Source organism: Pongo pygmaeus, chromosome 11, assembly GCF_028885625.2.
Source record: "Pongo pygmaeus isolate AG05252 chromosome 11, NHGRI_mPonPyg2-v2.0_pri, whole genome shotgun sequence".
Lineage (NCBI taxonomy): Eukaryota > Metazoa > Chordata > Mammalia > Primates > Hominidae > Pongo > Pongo pygmaeus.
This window is the reverse complement of record NC_072384.2, coordinates 94,651,494-94,663,043: the sequence shown is the minus strand read 5'-3', so window position 1 is coordinate 94,663,043 and position 11,550 is coordinate 94,651,494. Positions and strand designations below refer to the sequence as shown.

Sequence of the window (11,550 nt, the reverse complement as noted above, 5' to 3'; positions counted from 1 at the left end):
TAGGAGCAGCAGGCATGAGTGGAGTCACAGACTCACCTGATCTGTTCACTGGGCAGACCCTGGTGGAATATGGAGCTGCACAGGCCTGAAAAGTTCAGGCAGATGCAGATCCACAGTGCTAGAAGCCCCAGCAGGCATTCCCACCCAGCCCACAGTAATGTTTTTATTTAAATGTTATCCCCAAATGTCATGCCTTCAAATTTACAATAAGAGCACAATTTAAAAATTAAAAGTAAGTTTTAACCTAATACTCTGCAATAGGTGATGTTGCATAAAAATAGAAAAAATTGCAAGACCTGGCAACTGCCAATATTTTCCACCTTTATTGAAATTAAAGAAAACACATAATTAGCACTTTATGAACTAAGCTTGAAGAACTAAGTTGGGGTCCTCAGTTGACATTGTTCCAGGAAGTTTATAAACACAACAAGTTTAGAAATTACTTTTTAAATTAAAAACCTGAGTGTGTGTCTAAATTTTTGGTAGGCTGGTGTTAGCATTAATCAGTATAACTGTAACATACTCCCAATTCAACCATAACCTTGATATTTCCACTTATTTTTGAAGTTGTTTTAAGGCTTGAAAATTACATAAAACAGATGTGATGTTAAATCAACTTCTAAAAATTATAACTTCTGAACATATGAACATGACACTTACTGTAATGTTGTGTTGAAGCTTCCTCTTAGCAGTTATAGCCCTGATGTATAATAATTCAACATTATTTATCATGACTTATATATTCACAATTACTTACAGCTAACTTTTACTTTTTGCTTGGATTCCATTAGTGTGGCCAAAAGTACATAATTCCTGCTCCTTTTGTTTTCTCCTAGAAAAGTATGCCCAGCTGACAAAGCTTTCTAAAAGCCAGAAATGTCATGGAGCAGTGCTGGCTTCTTTTACTTAAAACTCTTAAAGTATTTGTGAAAGTATTTGCCAAGTGTCTAGTAACTTTTAAGCTTCTTTTCTTATTTTTTTTTTTACCTAGTGTTGATTGAAATGTATCACATTACAAACCTATGATTCACCTGTGGAACCATTCATACACCTTGCAAATCTTCAGCATGTTTCTGTGACTGAAAGTCTTATTCCAGTGAGCATAAAAATAGTACATTTTTAATCTGATATTTGCCAGAATGCTTCTTTTAAGACCCATTGTATTTGTTCTGGTACACAAATGTTAGTGTTTCTCAACCTAATTCCTTTAGGCTCATAATCACCATTAGTTCCTAAATCATTATATTTAATAGAAAAATACCTGGTTTAAATTGTTTATTATTTTATTTCATTTCTATCAGTATTATATATCAAGGAAATAACTTTTTTATATGTTCACATCAATCAGTAAAAAATTAGTGAGCTCCTGCTATGTGATAATTTGATACTTTTCTCTCCTTTGTTACACATTTTGGAAGCATTTGTTTTTTATTTATTTATTTTTCTTCAAATCCCTGTTATCAGCTATATTAAATTTAACTTAATTTTTGAAATATTAACATTTTCCTGTTTTTTATATCTTGCATTGAAATTCTTCTTTTTCCAAAGATTAACGAATTTAAATCTGTATATGATGTCCTTCAGTTAGATACCATTTGGTAATTCCCCTTATGCAGTTTCAGCATTCTAGGATATGAGTAAATGGTACCTCTCTAAGCAGTGACATATGTGATCATCTATACCTCAGATTCCAAAAGCTCAAACTTACTGCAAATAAATTCTATAAACTGTCACACTTAAAATGGGTTTATCCTCTCTGACCAATCTGGTAGTATGAATTTAGAACATAGTGCAAAGATTAGTTTCAGTGAGAAACCTGAGACCAATTTGGCACAATGTAAAAGGATTTCAAGTTCCTACTTCTTACTGACTAATGACCAACTCTTCTCTGTAAGTGATCAGCCTGGCCAACATGGTGAAACCCCATCTCTACTAAAAATACAAAACTTTGCCAGGCATAGCGGCACACACCTATAATCCCAGCTACTCGGGAGGCTGAGGCAGGAGAATTGCTTGAACCCAGGAGGCGGAGGTTGCAGTGAGTTGAGATCACATCACTACACCCCAGCGTGGGTGACAGAGTGACACTCTGTCTCAAAAAAAAAAAAAAAAAAGAAAGACATTAAAACTTAGAATCTTGGTGAAACACTTTGGATTGTTTAAAATCATCTGAAAATTTCAAAATTAACTTGCTTTTTTGGAAAAAGAATGGGTTTTCTTTAAGTATTACATACTTTATCAGTCATGATTTTTAACCAGTTATTCATTGTTAAGGTTTTAAAAAATGTAGTCCTGTCCTTCAGCTTCTCATTTATCACTCTATATAATTTTCTTGAGTGATCATGTCCAGTCCCATGGTTAGGTTGCTTCCTTATGAGGGGCAGTGAGGGAGAATCTGTTTTGTGCCTCTCTCTTAGTTTCTGGTAGCCTAACTGTTCCTTGGCTTGTAGATGGCACTCTCCTGGGGTCTTTAGGGTCTTTACATGATCTTTCTTTTGTGTATGTCTGTCCCTATATCCAAATCCCCTTTTACATTAGGACACTAGTCACATTGGATTAGGACTCATTCTAATGACCTTATTTTATCTTAACTATATAAACAGTTTATTTCCAAATAAAGTAACATTATCAGGTACTGAGGGTGAGAATTTCAACATATATTTTTGTTCAACTCAACCCATAGCAACCTGTCTCTTCAGATTTTGGGATAGTGGTTAGACTTGTGACCTCAGTTCTCTGATGGTTTTAAAAACAGTTATTAACTTTGAGTTTGTCTATATTTTTCTTGTTTTAAGAAAGAAAGGGATGACTTCTGAGTTCTTTATATATTGAAGCTTCCCATGGGCTTCTTAACATTTACATCACGATAATACTCAAGTGTATTTAAGATAGTTCTCTTGACCTTAGGATCAGGTAGCTTCTCACTAACTACCTAAACCTGACTCAAAGATTTCTAAAAAGAACTAATATATTCCAAACAGATGTTGTTATTTTCCCTCAACTCACTTTCAAATCCCCCTTCTTAATTATTTTTCTGCAGTAATTATTCAACAACCAAGATTTCAAGACAGAAACATATAAAACACTTTACACATTTTTCCATCTCTTATCCTTGAGGAGAATGGCTGCAGGTGCAGAAAAAAAGCAATGAACAAATGTATTAAGTAATAGGAATGACTAAAGCAAAGTATACGGCATAGAACAATGAAATGAAAAAGTGAATGACAGATTTGGACATAATGGACATAATTATTTCTTGTACTTAGTGTACTTGGAAAGAATTGTTGGGTGATGAAGATGGTTAACTATTATTGAACGAGGTTACCATGATCTAGTACTGGAGTCAGCAATCCGTGGCCCTACAGCAAATCTTTTCCACTGCTTGTTTTTGTAAATGAAATTGTATTTTAACAAATTACACTCATTGATTTATATATTGTCTATGGCTGCTTTCATGCTACAGCAGCAGGCTTGAGTAGTTGCGATATTAAACTGTATGGCCTATAAAGCCTGCAATGTTTATTATCTGGCTCTTAACAGAAAATTTTGCAAATCTCAGGATTAATCTGTCATGGAAAATTGTTAGAAGTGTTTTTGTTGGCTTTATTTAGTTTTCTTTTAAATTAATAAGAAACATTATTGTAAAGAGGAGATCGGGAAGTATATACAGGATCCTATTTATGGTTTTGACAGAAAATTATGGTTATCATGAAGAAAAATTCTGAAGTAATGGAAAGAAAAGTGAAAGAAAGATGACAGAGGAAGTAATGTAAATATTACTTGCATTAATGAAGTGGATGTAATCTAGAGGACAGAGAAATAGATAGAAACCTTTTCTATTTTCTTGGTCTTTACTAAAGGAAATGAAATGCATTGTGGCAATTTTTGCTTTTTTTGAGAAAAATGTCACTGTATAACATTATGAAAACAATAACAATATGCTTTATAAAGTTAAAGTAATTTGGGGGGGATTGAAAGGTCATTTAGGATTATAAAGATTTGTTACCTGATTCCCATTTTAAAGATACAGGAAGCTAAATATAGATGTAAATGACATAGATATAGATAAATGGAAGAAATGTATGCATAACCATATCTACATAAGCTCAGTATAAATTTTTCTGGTGTAAAGTGTGTGTGGCATGCAATTTACAAACAATAAAATATACAATATTCTTTATTATAACTTATATGTATCCTATTTATTCTCACAGAATGATTTATTTGATTTTTACTGAACTCTTTTAATTATAGCCTAACTGTGGTTATAATTGACAAGTGACGGTACTTCCAACCTTCATATTGGTTGATATTTTCTTTTACATGAATAATAAGATAAAAGTGAGATGATGAGGATGCATGTCAGAACTCTACCTCTTTTTTAATGATTTGAGCAATTTCTTGTCTGAATCTGATAATAATTCTTGAAATATGGAAGAATATATCCTCATTTTTTTTTTTTTTTTAATATTTATATTTTATCTATTTTGAATTAGGTTTTCATTACATTAAGTATTTTAATTTATAACAGAGTTACACATTGGATTGTTTCTCTGATATTACAATATCTGTATTTGATGTCACATGCTAAAAGTATCCTGAAGGGTTTCATTGGTAATCCAGTAATGAATTTTTTTTTTTTTTTTCTTTTATTATCATTATTATTATTATTATACTTTAGGTTTTATGGTACATGTGCGCAATGTGCAGGTAAGTTACATATGTATACATGTGCCATGCTGGTGCGCTGCTCCCACCAACTCGTCATCTAGCATTAGGTATATCTCCCAATGCTATCCCTCCCCCCTCCCCCCACCCTACAACAGTCCCCAGAGTGTGATGTTCCCCTTCCTGTGTCCATGTGTTCTCATTGTTCAATTCCCACCTATGAGTGAGAATATGCAGTGTTTGGTTTTTTGTTCTTGCGATAGTTTACTGAGAATGATGATTTCTAATTTCATCCATGTCCCTACAAAGGACGTGAACTCATCATTTTTTATGGCTGCATAGTATTCCATGGTGTATATGTGCCACATTTTCTTAATCCAGTCTATCATTGTTGGACATTTGGGTTGGTATATCCTCATTTTTTGAAAAATTCATAATGTAGCAGCAATAAACATGACACATTTTTAAGTTTGAACTGAAATGTATTTTTCAAATCTTACTTTGTCTAGGCGATTAGTAAAACAAATATTACTTTGTCTAGGCAATTAGTAAAACAATAAATCAAACCCTGATTTACAGTGCTTGTTTATTTCTATGGAAATATACTTCTATCGTGGCCAGGTTTTGGCTGCCAATATGATGGCATTGAATACCGAGATGGAAGATGTGTGCCATTATATATCATTTAGCATTTTCACTATCAAGATATAAAAGATCTAATAGTGTTAAGACCATAAAAAATAGCAAAATTTAGCAACATGATTAAAAAGTAGCAAGTTTAAGTATTTTTTTATGTAACTTATTTAATTGTAAACCTGTGTAATTTAATTTTTAATGATTATTTTTAGAAATTGTCTTGCAAACTTCTGAAAAGTTTAAAATCAGCTCCTTTAAGGCAGAAAAAGGTGGCTTCAGCATACCCCTGAACAAAGATAGACATAAATTTAAATTCTTATTTCTCAGATATTTAGGTTAATATTTTTTAATTCATGTACTAGAATTATTTAAATGATTGAAGCTCTTATTGAAAATTCAGGCCAGGCGTGGTGGCTCACGCCTGTAATCCCAGCACTTTGGAAGGCTGAGGCGGGTGGATAATGAGGTCAGGAGGTCAAGACCATCCTGGCTAACATGGTGAAAACCCATCTTTACTAAAAATACAAAAAATTAGCCAGGTGTGGTGTCACGTGCGTGTAGTCCCAGCTACTTTGGGAGGCTGAGGCAGGAGGATCACTTGAATCTGGGGTGGTGGGGGAGGTTTCAGTGAGCCGAGATTATACCAGCGGACTCCAGCCTGGGCAACAGAGCGAGACTCCATCTAAAAAAAAAAAATCAGAGTCCTAGGTTGAATCAAATATAGATTGGTATAAACTATTTGACAAGTCCTTTAATTTCCTGGATCTTGGTTGACTCTTCATTTAAAAAAACAAAACAAAACAAAACATTGGATTAGATAGCTAGATTAGGTGATTTTTTTTGTTCCTTGCTTTATTTCTTTTTCTTGTTGATAGCCTTCATTTGGCTGGCTCTACTTAAATACATTTTGATATAAAATCATGCATTTTGAGGGAATTAGATTTTGTTATGTGTTAACCTTGGACAAAAATATATCTCCCATTTAACACAATCCTGGTTATAGATTTAAAGTTAGTTCTGCTAATGTTTCATATTAGTGATTTAAAAGACCATAAATCCACATTTCATTTCTTTCTTAACCCAGTGGAATATAGGTAGATGTGATCTCTGAATTGGTTCAAATCTTAGCTTTTTCTTATGCTCAATAAAATTTGTGGTGCAAGTCATTCTTTTTACTTCCCTATTGCATGAAATCAAGAAAGAGCAGAATTTACAACTCACTGAACTAAGAGAATAAAATGAATTTCCCTCAAATGATTATTTTTCAACAAAAATTAACACTTGACGTGTGAGAAGAAAGACAAAGTTCAAAACACTCCAAACTTCACTTCATTTGTATTTTACATGTTTAAAAAAAAGACTTTATTATCATTATTATTTGTACTGGTATTAAGCTAGGAGAAAAAGTTCTGTGAGTCTTCTATTATAAGCTCTCTCCTCAAATGACTACATGAATATTAATACATGCTTCATTAGTACTTTCACGTTATGGATTCTAGTGCTTCTCATGTTACTTGACAACATTAGAAATAATCACTACTGCATATTTTTTGTCTAGATAATTACTTTGTAAAACATAAGAAGTTAATTTATTTTAGATGTAGACAGTAATGGATGTAATAAATATATGACGATTTGTTACAATTTTTTATATGCTTTGAGGAATTGTAACATTTTCTGGTTGAATTTGGCCAACTTCACAAATTAAGGTGATGATTCAAGTGAATTTGGCATAGTACTCATTATATAAACCAGGAATAAAAATAGAAGCTGTCTTGAAACTAAATTTTAATGACTCTTAAATTATAATTTGTTTAGTCTCATTTTGTTTCATTTCCTTTTTGTTGTCTGATTTTGTTTGGTTTTCTTCTACAGAGATGCTGAATACACAAATTATACAAAAATATTCTTTTTGTTGTTGTTGTTTTGTTTTTGTTTTTGTTTTTTTTGAGATAGAGTCTCTCTCTGTCAACCAGACTGGCGTGATCTCAGCTCACTGTAACCCTCCACCTCCTGAGTTCAAGCAATTCTCCTCCTCAGCCTTACATGCAGCTGGGATTACAGGTGCCCGCCACCACGCCTGGCTAATTTTTGTATTTTTTAGTAGAGACTGGGTTTCGCCATGTTGGCTAGGCTGGTCTCCTGACCTCAGGTAATCCTCCCGCCATGGCCTCCCAAACTGCTGGGATTACAGGGGTGAGCCACCGCACCCCACCAAAAATATACTTTATATATCTTTATAAATATAAAATAAATTAACATCCTAAAACCAGCGGAAAACCTCACTGATTAGTAGCTTCTGACTTTTGTTCTGAGTTTGCTGAAGCTAGATGCCATTCCAGATAAGAACCAAAAATAAATAAATAAATAAATAAAAAGAAAAACAGCAGAAAGTTTTCTTTTAACATTTGAATTTTGTTTAAGGGGAATGTTTTAATATGGTGACACTAAATTGCCTATGGTTGAGAGAAAAAAATTCAAAGCTTCTAATTATTAAAATCACTGTCTTCATGGATAATTAAGTTAAACTACCTAATAAGAAATCATGAGAATTCAAAGGTGTATGTTTAAAAAACAGGGCTTTTAAAAAATGTAGAAAACTTTAGAGCTACTCTGTGTCTGATCTTATGAATGGCTGAAATAATTAACCATATAATTCTATAACCCTAATTAACCATGATTTATAGAAAATCAATAAAAGCTCACCTTCCCAAACTATTTTATGAATGCAATTGAAGTAATACCATTACAACTTTATCTGTGATAAAGCTATTTATATCTTTAGGAGAAAGTAATTAAGGATGGAAAATAAATCCACTATTAGTCATTATTTTCTCATTGAAGAGTTATTACCTTGAGAAGAAGGTATAAATTACAAGACATTGTGAAAATCATTTAAAAAACAATAGACAAACATTGAGTCTGGAAATTAAACCATAAGCTAATTTAGACAAAACATTTGTCGTTTACTCACTGCACACATATTCATCGAGCACTCCTCTGGGTGATAAGAATAAAAAAATGCATGCTTTCATGAAGCTTACATTCTAATGGGAATGACAGAAAAAAGTAATTAAGCAAAATATGTAGAATATTGAAAGACATCAAAAGCAATAATTCTTTACGAAATGAAATGGATATTGCTGAAGATAAGGCTCATTTTTTCTTAAGACCATATAGTAACATATGTTGTAATTATAACTCCTCTATGTTTTTCAGATATAAGTCACTGTTTCTTAAGATTGCTTGTTTAGTCTTACCTTACTCCAGGTCAAACTCAGCTATAAATTTTTCTCTTTACAGGTGTAGGTAATGCAATGCCCAACGTGAGGCAAGATGGTTAAGTGGTCAAGAACATGAGCTTTTGATTCTGAGTAAACTGTGTTGAATCCCAAATCTTTTTCTCTTTCAGATCAATTTATTTATTCCATCAGTTTTTATTTATTCCTCTGTAGCATCATAAGAATAACAACTATTAGAGTCTTGTGAAAATTAAATCAGATGATGTATGTGTGTAAGGCATTTCGTGTAGAGAAATGCCATATAAGTACTTAATATTTCTTTTATTATTGTTATTTTTTACAACTAATGCCTGTTTGTTTCTGAAACCAGTGCCCTCTCAGGAATTCTACTAATGTATATCAAAAATCTTGGAAGAACTAGATTTCTTGCTATTTCTATAAACAATTAAATAGTTTCTCTCCTTAAGATGTAATATAAAAGCTATTGCATAAATTAGTTTTTAACAGTTCATATCACTCTAATATCTGAGGAAAAGCTTGATTATGATTCATTTTGTTAAGATTTATATTTATGGTAAGATTTTGCCATGTAAGTTTAAAAATAACTTGTTAAAACTGGTAATATTTAGTTGTTCAATCAATTATATACTTGTAAAACATAATGAATACCCAATTTAGAAGAAAATGTTAACATCCAGAAACTTACGGTTGTAGGTAATAAAATAAAACTTATAAACCCAGATAATTACTTTGTTATAGATATCTGTGATATGATGACCAATTAAATACAGTAATACCCTAAAATATATTAGAATGTGTATGAAGAAGTTGGAACAAAAATATATTTTCTTTTTTTAGTTATTATTATACTTTAAGTTTTAGGGTACATGTACACAATGTGCAGGTTAGTTACATATGTATACATGTGCCATGCTGGTATGCTGCACCCATTAACTCGCCATTTTGCATTAGGTATATCTCCTAATGCTATCCCTCCCCCCTCCCCCCACCCGACAACAGTCCCCAGAGTGTGATGTTCCCCTTCCTGTGTCCATGTGTTCTCATTGTTCAATTCCCACCTATGAGTGAGAACATGCGGTGTTTGGTTTTTTGTCCTTGCGATAGTTTACCGAGAATGATGATTTCCAGCTTCATCCACGTCCCTACAAAGGACATGAACTCATCCTTTTTTATGGCTGCATAGTATTCCATGGTGTATATGTGCCACATTTTCTTAATCCAGTCTATCATTGTTGGACATTTGGGTTGGTTCCAAGTCTTTGCTATTGTGAATAGTGCTGCAATAAACATACGTATGCATGGGTCTTTATAGCAGCATGATTTATAGTCCTTTGGGTATATACCCAGTAATGGGATGGCTGGGTCAAATGGTATTTCTAGTTCTAGATCCCTGAGGAATCACCATACTGACTTCCACAATGGTTGAACTAGTTTACAGTCCCACCAACAGTGTAAAAGTGTTCCTGTTTCTCCACATCCTCTCCAGCACCTGTTGTTTCCTGACTTTTTAATGATTGCCATTCTAACTGGTGTGAGATGGTATCTCATTGTGGTTTTGATTTGCATTTCTCTGATGGCCAGTGATGATGAGCATTTTTTCATATGTCTTTTGGCTGCATAAATGTCTTCTTTTGAGAAGTGTCTGTTCATGTCCTTTGCCCACTTTTTGTTGGGGTTGTTTTTTTCTTGTAAATTTGTTGGAGTTCATTGTAGATTCTGGATATTAGCCCTTTGTCAGATGAGTAGGTTGTGAAAATTTTCTGCAATTTTGTAGGTTGCCTGTTCATTCTGATGGTAGTTTCTTTCACTGTGCAGAAGCTCTTGAGTTTAATTAGATCCCATTTGTCAATTTTGGCTTTTGTTGTCATTGCTTTTGGTGTTTTAGACATGAAGTCCTTGCCCATGCCTATGTCCTGAATGGTAATGCCTAGGTTTTCTTCTAGGGTTTTTATGGTTTTAGGTCTAACGTTTAAGTCTTTAATCCATCTTGAATTAATTTTTGTATAAGGTGTAAGGAAGGGTTCCAGTTTCAGCTTTCTATATATGGCTAGCCAGTTTTCCCAGCACCATTTATTAAATAGGGAATCCTTTCCCCATTGCTTGTTTTTCTCAGGTTTGTCAAAGATCAGATACTTGTAGATATGTGGCATTATTTCTGACGGCTCTGTTCTGTTCCATTGATCTATATCTCTGTTTTGGTACCAGTACCATGCTGTTTTGGTTACTGTAGGCTTGTAGTATAGTTTGAAGTCAAGTAGTGTGATGCCTCCAGCTTTGTTCTTTTGGCTTAGGATTGACTTGGTGATGCGGGCTCTTTTTTGGTTCCATATGAACTTTAAAGTAGTTTTTTCCAATTCTGTGAAGAAAGTCATTGGTAGCTTGATGGGGATGGCATTGAATCTATAAATTACCTTGGGCAGTATGGCCATTTTCACAATATTGATTCTTCCTACCCATGAGCATGGAATGTTCTTCCATTTGTTTGTATCCTCTTTTATTTCCTTGAGCAGTGGTTTGTAGTTCTCCTTGAAGAGGTCCTTCACATCCCTTGTAAGTTGGATTCCTAGGTATTTTATTCTCTTTGAAGCAATTGTGAATGGGAGTTCACTCATGATTTGGCTCTCTGTCTGTCTGTTATTGGTGTATAAGAATGCTTGTGATTTTTGTACATTGATTTTGTATCCTGAGACTTTGCTGAAGTTGCTTATCAGCTTGAGGAGATTTTGGGCTGAGACAATCGGGTTTTCTAGATATACAATCATGTCATCTGCAAACAGGGACAATTTGACTTCCTCTTTTCATAATTGAATACCCTTTATTTCCTTCTCCTGCCTAATTGCCCTGGCCAGAACTTCCAACACTATGTTGAATAGGAGTGGTGAGAGAGGGCATCCCTGTCTTGTGCCAGTTTTCAAAGGGAATGCTTCCAGTTTTTGCCCATTCAGTATGATATTGGCTGTGGGTTTGTCATAGATAGCTCTTA

At 33.5% G+C, this 11,550-nt stretch overlaps 1 non-coding gene across 1 annotated transcript; it reads left to right on the top strand.

Annotated features, from left to right (window-relative positions):
• The first annotated feature begins 7,584 nt into the window (after positions 1-7,584).
• On the top strand, positions 7,585-7,652 carry LOC129032251 (small nucleolar RNA SNORD59). Its single transcript, XR_008501267.1, has one exon. It is a non-coding gene; the product is annotated as a small nucleolar RNA SNORD59 (small nucleolar RNA).
• Positions 7,653-11,550: the final 3,898 nt, after the last annotated feature.